The following is an 11,673-nucleotide window of genomic DNA, read 5'->3' as shown; positions in this document are numbered from 1 at the left end:
CTGAAAGAGGCTCCTTTACTAAAAGTGACTCATAGTGATTATCATGATTAAAACCAATAGATCGATGAAACTTTAAAACAAAAAACTTTTGGCATCACTTTCTACGGAGGCAGGGTTTATAAAGACTTTATACTTTCTTCTTCTTCTTTGTATTAGAAGCATAAAGTAAAGCAGTGAATGTCTCTGCATGATTAACTGTAACACGATGTTACAGAAAACTTTAGGAAATAAAATTTAGTATCATTTTTTAAAATAATGTTTATGAAGGTTTTTGTTGCCTCAGATCATGGGAGGCACCTTTAGCACTGTCAAAGCAAGAAGGTCCTGGGTTCGAATCCAGCAGCTGGTCGGGGTCTTTCTGTTTGGAGTTTGCATGTTCTCTTTGTATGTGTGGTACTTCTCTCTGGCTTTCTTTAACAGGCAGTTTTAACTTAACTGGTGATTTTAAATTGGCTGTAGGTGTGAATGTGAGTGTGAATGGTTGTCGTTCTCTCTGTGTTAGCCCTGTAATAGACTGGGGGCCTATCCGGGGTCCACCCTGCCTCTAACCCAATAACAGTTGGGACAACCAACATTATATTGCATAAATAATATTTTTCTTATAACCGACAATAACATATGCATTGGTCTTTTTTGCTCCCCCCCCCCCCCCCAATATGTCTGGCAACCCAAATATATTAGTGGATTAGTAGATTTATTAACAATGGCTTGAAACATTAGTCATTCTTAAAAACCAATATTATTAAAAGTTGTACCAAAAATCCTTTTAAAATTTTCCCTTTAATATGATTAATGTTTCTAAAGTGACTTGTGGCATAGCCTATGGTGCCTTAGTCAACCTCTCCTCCACACTAATGGAGTGAGATAATGCTTTAATTTTCTAAATAGCCTGCCGACCCAAAGCTCAATAATGTGTTTTTGATCTTAGTAATATCTTAGAAGTACTATGTGAAGCTTAAGTATATTATCTATTAAGTTCCAATTAGGGGTTTAGAACACATAAACTCTGGAAAAATACCTTTTAGGAAAATAAAAGTATTACTGAACTCTTATAACAAAGAAACAGCGTAGGTTGTGAGTGCAATTGTACTGGAAAAATTCTTGTGCACAGGAAACTCCAGCACATAAGGCAGATGAGAGTGATGTATTGATACGTGATGAATGATGATCACGATGATCACGCCGGTGGCGGAGGTGGTGGATATAATTATGAGCGATGATGGACATAATACTGATATTAATCACTCCCGAGGAAAAAAGGCGATGATTAAGAATTCAAAAGACGGGACAAAGAGAGAGAAAACCGTGGAAATTAGGAGGTGGGGAAAAAAAAAACGTGCACGGATTTTCGGGAGTGACGTTGTTTGAAAAGACAGAGCGAGAGAGAGAGTGGGGGAGAGAGAGAGTGGGAGAGAGGAGAGACGGCGCGATAACAGTGTTTGCCCTTCTTGGACTCAGTTTTGTGACCGGCTGACGGACGAAGAAACTTGAGGCAATCCCACTGACATCCTGAGGTAAATTCAAAAATGTCCTAGCCCAGATAATCCTGTCTTTGAAAGCACTGTTTCTGTTTTTTTTTTTTTTTTTATTACCTCGGTCAGGCTGGCTGAAGATCAGACCCAGTTTTCCCCTCTGTTGGTATTTGGGGATTGCGTTTCTCCCCGTCTGCTATCAGGCGACACTGCTTGACATTCACCGTTTTTTAAAACTGAAATTACGGCACGTGACGCGTAAAATACCCACATATCGATCCGTGTTCCCTCTGTACTATTTCAGCGAAACAGATGGATGTGGTTAATTCTCGCGGCGGTCCGACTCCGTGCGTATTTCCGACACTCCGGAGGGTCTACTGGGTTTTAGTCGTTGTAAAAGTATATCCCTCGAATCTCAGTGGAAAATTTAAGGACGGACTGTTGTTGTAAAAATTATTATAGAGCTCTCACATTCATAATGGCCGACAGTGAACGTGGAGTCCTAATTGGGAGCCTGTGGTCAGAGATTGAGGACTTGTCCAGTGTGCTTTTATGTTGGGGAATTTCACAACATACTTACTGTTGTGCATACTGATTGATTATCTTATTGGTCGTTCATTCATCGATTCAGTCGGGTGTGTATTCCTCTGATCACAGGACGAAGAGGATGCCACTTTCAGTGCAAGCCGGACGGGCGCAGTGTTTTTACGCGTGCGAGCCGATTCCCAACAGACGGAGTGCACTGCTACTGACAGACTGTCACTATACGGAGCACCGACACCCCGCGGCAAATATTTTACCTGCGCGCCGTCCGTATGTGGAAATTTGTCTGCGGTTCAGCGCGTCCCTAATGAGGGTGATCGGCTGCGAGTCGCTTCAAAAACCCAGCTTAATTGCGTCCATTTATTACGCGACCCTATAAGTCGGTGATAATCAGTATTTGGCTTCATATCCACGGGTGTCTGGTGACGTGCCTGTGCCTTTGCAAAGTGTTCTGTTTTTGCACAACTCTAATATATGTATGTATATATATATATATATATATATATATATATATATATATATGTATATATGTGTGTGTGTGTGTTCTCTCATTTGTGTGAGACCTTAAGCATCCTTTGCTCTACTGGGAAATACATTTGCTTAGATTTATGACCTGCCTTCTCAGGTTATATCGATTATGGCAGCCTACTGCCGTGCTTTATTTTTGTAAGAGCAAGAAAAGTGGGTCTGCCACGTCTATATATAATTTCTTCATGTTGTAGGGTGCACAGCAAGCTTTTGATGCAGCTGGGTCAATTCTCAAGAGGAAAATCTCTGCCATGATGGCCCCCTGTTGAACATATACATAAAAACTAATGTGATACATGAATGACTCCCTCACACACACGCGCACACATGCACAAACACACGTGATGGGTCTTAAGCGACTATAATGACTCTGATCAGTGCGAGACATGTTTATGTATGTGGAAAGCTCATGTATTATACATTGTTGTTGCACCGGGGTGTTTGGGTGCAATCAGCTCAATGTCTGTGAATACCATAGCTGCAAATGTGTTTATGTACATCTGTGATGAATGTGAATGCGTTTATCTTTGAGTGTACCTTTGATCACGTGAGCACATTTGGGCATTTTTCCCTGGACCAGCTGTGATATTACATGGCTCTTCTGTGGAAAAAATATGATTGCTTCTACAAATACTAGTCTCAATATCAATACCTTATCTTGTAATGTGGCTAAGATAAAGAACCCACTATGATTCCGTTATTAACTGTTCACACCAAATAGCCTTTGCACAGGTGGGGAGTAACAAGGGGAAAGGAGATGTAAAAGGAGGGCAGAGAAGGATGAGGAAGAGGGGAGGCTAGGAGAAATCAATGGATTGGAGGGGGTTAGTATGGAGGAAGAGGGAGTGGATGAAATGTGAACAGGTAGAACATGAGGTGAGATTAGAGGGAAGAGTGGGAAACGAGTGGACGGTGGGTGGAAGATGGAGAAGAAGAGGGAGAGGGTGGTAACAGTGGAAAGAGACAGGTTGCATTGAGTCAGTGACTTATGCTGACGATAAAACTGCCCGAAGAAAAGAAAGAAAGAGAAAGGTGCTGTTGTTGTGACACGGGAGGGACACGGAACATCCCATTAGCGGACATTACTGGGTGTTGTGGACACCAGCAGAGGAAGAAGAAAGGGTTGGTGTAGATGGTGAGTTACTGAGGAGGATGCAGGATGGCACAACTCAGACAGACAGAAAAAGGCACAGAGGACTTATAAAAGGAGAGGAACAACAGCTGAGGAGGCTGCAGGAGAACGGTATTTGAATTCAGGTCTCGAGTGAAGATTTTCTTTAACAATTCTCACCTGCCAATCTTACATAACCTTGTTGCCTCTCATGCCTGAAGTGGCTTGTAATGCTTTGCCAGCAAGACAGATCACTTACTAATACTGTCCCAGAGAGTCCGCTAGTCGTCTTTGTTTAAAGGCTCAATCAAAAGCGGTCAATAACATGCCCTCAAAGATGCAAACGTCCAAAAACGGTGATCACCAAGTCAAAGAGAGAAAGACGCCTTCGCATGGAGCCACACCCCCACTTCATGGAACACACACACACACACAGAGGACATGAGAAATGATCAGTGAGCCTCTGTTTCCGTTTGATTCCCTCCTAATGAGAATAGGAGAACCCCCAAGATGAGCACCCTTGGGGGCTTTTCTATTCCGAGAAAGTGTGTGGCAGTCGATGGACGCGTACCATTCATTAGCTGACAATTCAGTGAAATGAATCAGACAACATGGCCTCCCAGGGATCCTTGTGGAGAACAAGGAAATGAATGCTTAGTGTTCAAGACATGAACGTTCCCCAGGGCCCTCACGCAGCGAGGTAATGCAATTGCAGAATTCCTTTTTCCTTTCCGATTGTTATAAACGGAAAAGGGAACAAGGAGCTTCTAGGATCTAAGATCGCCTCAGATTCTGCTCGTGCTCTCTTCTCCTTGCTTTTTTCGGATTGGGGAAATGAGCTGTGTAAAACCTTCGGCAGAGTACTATTCCTCTGGTGTCAGTCTTTTAAAGGGGAAGTGAAACGTCTGCGACTCTGAAGTGACTTTGCCCAGAACTAAATCTCAACTATATCATCTCCAATTACCTACTCAAGGCAAGAGACTGGCGAGCCATTTTTCACCCATACGTGATGTTCCCTTTAAACTCCAGCTGGATGCGGAGGGCGAACAGTTCACTGCCTCGGTGCCCTTTGATGGTGATTGGGCATCAAAGGAGGGGAAAGACACATGGTTGCTGATGCAAACTTTTTAAGAATGGAAAAACGCCAATGGATTCACAGCAAGCATCTCTCAGGGAAAGTGTTGAATTTAGGTTCAACATCCTTCACGCTTTTCTCCGTCCTCCCCTGCCTCCCTCCTCCAATACTGTGATGTGTCCCCAGCGTTCCAAGACTGAGGTTAGAGCAGGACAGGCTGACCCCAGCTTTAGCAGTGCTGTGTCGAGACATGGAGTCAGTCTCTCCCCCGGTGGTGATGTGAGGAAGGGAGGGGAGAGAGACGGTCATTTAGAGGAAATGGCTATGCCTAGCAGTGCAATCTTTTTCCTCACTATAGGCCTGTGGGATGGTGCTGCAGAGTCTGTCACGGTCTGATTGCTCCCAGATCAACACTGCTGTTTACTCGCGTGCACGTAACAATAGATATGCACGCACCTACTCAAGCAGTGGCGCACACCTTGCATAAGTTGTCAAATGAGCATAATTTCCAACCATATTTTATTGTGAACTTTAAAATTTTCCCCTTGTGCAAGCGTGGAAGTGCATTGTCTGTCTGCTGCCAGCAGTGGGTCTGCGTTACCACCGGGCAGAACTGAATTTCTGAGCTCGATGTCAGATTGGTGGAGGCAACTCCCAGCTCGGTGGTGGATGGCTGTTTGAATGGGTGGGATGAAGGCGGACTCCCGTGAAAAAAGTACAGCAACTCGCTCCACTGGAGACATTATTATACAGAAAGACAGGAGGCTGCTCCAGGCTGTGTGTGGAGGCGTGTGTGTATATATGTGTGTGTGTAACTCCTGTGTATTTACATTTATACCCCACTGTGCAGAAATGAGATAGAGAGAGGGCAAGGGAGTCGGACACTGACAGAAAGAGAAAGCCTGTATGACTGTTGGTTGTAGGTGTGTGTGTGTGTGTGTCAGTGTGTGTTGGTTATAGACCTGCTGCCACTGGCTGAAGTATTGGAGTTGTGAGCTAAAAAGAATCCTTTCTCTAGTTATTTCAGATGGAAAGTTGAATTTGAGCCAAAATGAAATATGATACTGGGCATTTTCTTACATATTTTTTTTCTAAATCTATTTGGAACGGCTTCAGTTTTTTCACGCAGGTGCACAGATGTTAAATAAGCATGCCAAAGAAAAAAAATGGTGGTAATAGTAAGACTCCCAGAGTCCCTGACGTTGGATTAAATTGGGAGAAAGAAACTAGACAAATCCAGTATATATGACTTATTTTTTATTTCAAGCTGTGTTAATAAAAGGTTACATTATGGAACTGACGAATTACACTACAGTTAGTAATCACACCTATACTGTATTACTTTATCAGGTTTGGATCAAGGGTTGACTGCTGACTTTAATATCACTTTCTTCACTCTGATTTTTGGGGGGTTAGCTTGCATAGGAAATGAGAAAGAAATCATATACCTGGTCTTACTGTGTCTCAGTAGCCAGCTGGCCTCCCCTGCATGGGTTCCCTGCATTTGGTTAAAGGCAAGCATTTAGTTAGCATATGTTAGCTTAGCTTCAGTAAGTCTCTGGGGCAAAGCTAACATGAAGGGTAACAGTCTGCAATTATGTCATAACCGTAGGCTGGCTACTTGTTAAACCATACATGTCTTGTTTTCTATTTCTCCCACAGTTTCTCTGAACGTTCAGTGAGTTATATGTAATGAATAATGTACGTTTTCTATGTACAACACCAGTGTGGCTAATTTTCAACAGTCAGTTGGTGTGTTAACTTTATTAATAGTCTGTCTGCCACCAGAAGTCTTTGGGAAAATGGTAATTTGGGTGAACATGTCCTTTAAATAGCCCAGGGGGAGAGTGCCACGGTGGATTTGAGCTGAAAAAGCCCCCCAACTTGTGTAAAGCCTAAAGTCCCATGATGCAACAGTATGCTAAATAATTTAACAACTATCAGCCCACATCTGTCCTATAAGTCAGTTTTTCGCTTATATATCATTAATTATACTTGGAATGACTAAAATTATCTTGATTTGCTATGATAATTTCTTCAACTACAGCAAACATATTGTGCCACAAAATGCGTTTGCATTATTACCAGGCTTCCTTATGCCGTGTTTTCATACTTAAATGATCGAGAGGTCACAGAAGCTACCTTAGGTATCCACCTTTATAAGAGTAAAATATACTACTGCAAATCCCGACTATAAATTTAAAGAAAAAGAAGAGAACAGTAATCTTTGCAAAAAATAATTAAGTCTAGTGAACAGACTTTTCTAGAATAAGACTGTTGAACAACTAGACGGAAAATTGTGATTCTGTGTCTGACAGCTCACCTGTCTGAGGTTGGGGAAAATTACAGATTTTGATTTATCGTTAGGTCCTGAACACTCTTTGTGTTGGAGGAATATTAAAAGCTGTGAGTATTATTGCTGTTGTGCCACATTTGTAAATTTGGTAACTTTCTTGCTCTGAGCACACTCATATGGACTCTGTAACTCTAAGGTGCAGCATTGTAGGCTATTTAATAAGCTCAGAGGAAAGACTCCTACAAACAGCTAGAAGCAAGAACTGCAACCTCAGAATGTTTGTGGAAGCAGGATTAAGTCTTCGTAGTTGGTAACTCTCATTCATAACATCTGACAGGCTTGTTTCTGTGCTTCTGGCAACTCCAGCTCTCTGTTGGGTTTATGTACCGACGATAGTGCTGTAATGTGGAAAATGCTAATACTCAAACTTTGCCCAGGTACGGAAAAAGTCTGTTTAGACAAGACAGCTTTTTTTCCCATTTAAAAATAAAAGGCTTTATTTTATTTAGTGTGATTATTGTGAGCACTGTGAGAGCATATGTCAGGAAAATTACTGTGCACATAAGATTCTTTTAAATCACGAGTCACGGCGCTGGGAGGTCTTAGGTGTACAAGTGAGGAACAGATCAAAGAACAGCCATATCAGTCACACAGCCCAGCTTGCATTACTTCCGTGTACAAGGATAATGAGGGTGGAATCCATGAGGGGGATCAAATCTCACTGAGCTGCACTGAAATGAAAGAGGAAACAATTAGTGCTTTAGCACATGGAATCTGAAATCAGGAAATTGAACATTAAATTAGAGTCTCTCTATTTAGACATCACATTGAAGTGATTAGTTTTAAAGCATGTGACTGAATAGCGGTTTTCAATTTTACAGCTTTCCCTGGATTTCCATTTGCGTGTCCTTATTTCTCACGCCATAAGTCATAAGCACATATGAAATTGAAGGCACTAACTCAAGCTACTTAAATAATTTCACCATGGTTTAACACAATTTAGAAAGACTTTAATAAGCCTTGCAACAAAAGGTGCCAATGACTGTAACCGGCGCTTTGGAATTAAATTTATCATACTCTGAAAATTAACTGTTTTTCTCGACAGTTGCTTTTGAATTGGGGGAAAAACTGCTTCCACAGGAGGTAGCTCATTTTTTGTGTGTGCGTGTGTTATTGTGCTATTTATCACTTCTGTGTTTGGGCTCATCTTTATCAAGGCTGCCAGTAATTCTGGTATAAAATGCTGTGCGTGCCTGAGGTAGGAGTGACTGTGTAGGTGTCTGCTCGGGCTGGTGGTAATGTGCATCTGCATGGCTGCGTGGTATCACAACAGCTGCAGACGTGTGTGTGTGTGTGTGTTCGGGGGGGGGACCACGACAGAATGAAACCTACAGCATAAGCAGCCACCCCTGACATAGAAGTCCTGTAGGAATTGAGCAAATCCTATTGTAAATTTGCCTACTCCATGAAGATAATTGGCTTATTCCTGTGTTAAATAGCCGGTCCTACAGGACACTGACTGGGCTTAGCATGCTCCATGTAGACAGTGTGTCTGTTCCTCTGCTTCTTAGGGACTTAGAGGCACATTACATACTGAATTACTGTATGACAATGATGAACTGATAGCTGCCGTGCACAGCCCAGAGCTGCTATGCAGGGACAGACACGAACAAGAGTCTGCAAGGGCACAGGTTCCATTCCTATGGGGTGCTCCTTTTTGAAAAAAGCCTATATGGCTCCAGCTGCTTGATCTATGAAAGGCAGTTACACAGACAGGCTACTTTAGGAACAATATGCACATCCAAGACTTCAGAGCTACATTTTCCTACATCTTGCAAAGCTCCCAATTTCTGGTTTTCATGCTCAAGTCTATGCAACAGTTTCAGGCTTCTGTTGAGCTTGGATGTGGAGAAAGTGTTGCGTAGCCTTACCTAAATCATTATCCACACATCAAACACCATCTGGCTTTCACTCCCTTACTTTGAAGATTCCTTCCTCATCAGCCCTTTGCCTAAAGCAGACACAACAGATAAATGTGTGTGTGTTTGTGTGTATGTGTGTGTGTGCGCATGCATGCATATATGCAGACGAGCTTACATGTGGCTTTTTCATGCTTGTTTTAACCTCGTAGCTGCTCGGTAACTCTGTAGCAGAGGTTGTCTCTCTGTTTCTTGGCCTCTGGGCTGCTGCTTAGTGATGAACCCAGCCCCAGCTGATCTAGCAGCTCAGAAGTGGTGGTGGGGGGAGAGAAAAGCACCAAAATGCTCAAATGAGAAAATGAGAGATTCAGAGATGGATGAATTGTCAGCGGATGTGCAGCTGTTCAGGCTCGCACGTGTGTATTTGGAAAGCTAGAGAGCTGGCTCGCGCAATTCTGGGACATGACCGAAAACTGTCTAGTTAGAGTGCATCAGGAAATGGATGAAAAGGAGAATTCCCTTCACGTGGTGAGAGGAAAGAGCCAGAGCTCGAAATGCTTCATCCGTGTGTGTCCTGATAGCTGCTAAGTTGAACAAAGGCAGCAACAATGCTATATTTCCAAACCAGTGTGTCTGTGTGAAAACATGTCGGACATGCTGTGAAGTGAAATGGTTGAAAGCATCTTTTAAAGATTGACTGATGATATTGAGCAGATGAAATGGCAGCACCTTGGGGGGGGGGGATTTTTGAAGCTAAAAATACAGAGGTAAAGGAAATATGCAGTCATGGTTATCTCTGTGTCAAATTGCACTGATAGATACCATAATATGGCGTTTTTTTGGCTAGGTGTGATGTACTCCATCCTGTTCCATGTCAGCGCAATCTGCCATCTCTGACTGTGTAACGGATCGAGACCGAGTGTATCCTGGCATGCGTGCGCGTGCATTCGGGTGCGCGTGCATCCGTGCGCTTTCCAGCCCTCTAGGAAGGCGTGGAGCGGGCCGTAGAGCATGAGGTTCATCAGTAGCGTAATTAATGTAGTGCAGTTCAGTTGTCATGCGTGATATTTCAGGGCTCCGATCTACTTGAGAAGGCTTTTTGATGAATGGCCAATTAGAAGCAGACTCTTCATGCCTGGTGGCTGACTGATCTCTTTTTAATGGCACTCCTGTTTCTTTGATAAAACACAAAATGAATCATCGATACCCTGGCCCGGAGGAGCACCAAGCTCCGCGTTTAATTGTAATTGGGTGTGTAGCAGGACTTGAGGTCGAGACTGTGCCTGCGTATGTGTCTCTGCAAAGAGTGCGGCAGAGCACTTTTGCGGTAATGGCGGTCAGCCCCAGTCATACTCTGATGCACATGGCTGCTTTTCCGAAACATTATATGTAATTTTCTGGGTTTGTGTGTTTGTCTTTATTCCTCTATCCACATCATCTTTGTTGATCTATTAGAAGATTATTTCGGCAGCCCAGCTGTGGGCACGCTTGCAAACCCTCCCCCCAAAACACTAATTGAGTCTCATTGTTGCTGATTTTTTTTGAGTCTGACTGCTATTAAAGAACTCTTTAATCAGACAAGTTTTGCTTCCAAAAAAATAAAATAAAATCCACGCTTAAACTTTGTTGCTCTGTTTTTGATGCTCTAATCAAAAAGTCCAATTTTATATGCATAATTAATGCTACAGAAAAAGAAAGACGAGAGGGAAAACCAGCCTTAAAACATCCAAAGAAATACAAAGTCTCTTTTCTTCTTTGTTTGCCAGTTCCTCAGGAGATGGCCACGATGTATTTGCCATTTCCTCAGAGGGGGTGATGCGGTTGGGAGAGGCGGTTGTTTGAACTGAAGCTGTGAAAACACACCGTGTAACAGTCTGAGCAAGCAGCTAGCGTCTCAAACCAAAGAGCCCACCAGGAGCTTTTCGACCACCCAACGGGCAGTAAAGGTCTTTGCTACCCCTTTTATTTTTATGTTTCCCCGGGTCTCAGCAGCTGGAGATTTCTTCGCTTCCTCAAGCAAACAGAAGAGGTTCACAATGGGGTGATTAGTGCTGTCAAAATGCCATCCTCTGCTGATGTTGGGGGGACTGGGATAATAATCTTGTGATTCCCCGCCCGAGACTGCTGGAACACGTCGCTCATACCCGTCTGCCTGCAAATGGCACATACATTACGCGCCCTCGGGAGTCTCGGGCTCGGACGAACTTTCTTCAGCCTCGTACCTCAGCTCCACCACCACCACAATGTGACGTGGCTTCAAGCTGAAATTGCGAAGCGGACCTTTCACACTCTGTCACAAAGGAAGCTTGCTTGGCAGGTAGGCACTTGGGGAGATACAGAGGGAATCTTATTTTGTGGATTTAGACTTCATAAACATCATTATCATCTCCCCGACCTTGAGTTGCTGTGCTGTTCAGCGGCGACCCCAATTTTGTCAGGAACCTTGAATGGTGATGCGCGCAGTCTCTCGGGCACACGGGCAATCGAGTCAACAAAAAAGGGATTTTTTTCCCCTTTAGAGTTTAGTGTGTGGTGTGGCGGCATGTGTGTCAGGGAGAGGGTGCGCATCTATGTACGTGCGCTGACTCAGTAATCTTTCTTGCCTGCTGCCTGGAACCGTCAGCATCTTTCCTCCAAACAAAGTTTTCTGACTGTGCCTCTGCCAGATTTAAACTGTGTAGAACATTAGTGTAACAGCCCACGCTTTTAGAATACAGATTTGTTCTTGA

At 43.3% G+C, this 11,673-nt stretch overlaps 1 protein-coding gene across 3 annotated transcripts in view; it reads left to right on the top strand.

Moving 5' to 3' along the window:
* Positions 1-1,170: 1,170 nt before the first annotated feature.
* Positions 1,171-11,673, top strand: part of LOC120741786 — a 160,702-nt gene continuing 150,199 nt past the window's right edge. The window contains exon 1 of one of the 3 annotated variants that reach the window (XM_040044822.1): positions 1,171-1,514. The gene's annotated coding sequence lies outside the window, so the exon portion shown is untranslated. Of the gene's footprint in view, positions 1,515-2,562; positions 11,262-11,673 lie in introns of those variants that run through there. The other 2 variants (XM_040044824.1, XM_040044823.1) reach the window with 2 other exon arrangements.

The sequence above is a fragment of the Simochromis diagramma genome, unplaced genomic scaffold (assembly GCF_900408965.1).
Source record: "Simochromis diagramma unplaced genomic scaffold, fSimDia1.1 OVJJ01000663.1, whole genome shotgun sequence".
NCBI lineage: Eukaryota > Metazoa > Chordata > Actinopteri > Cichliformes > Cichlidae > Simochromis > Simochromis diagramma.
Note: the sequence above shows the minus strand (reverse complement) of the source record. Positions and strands in the feature narration are given on the sequence as shown.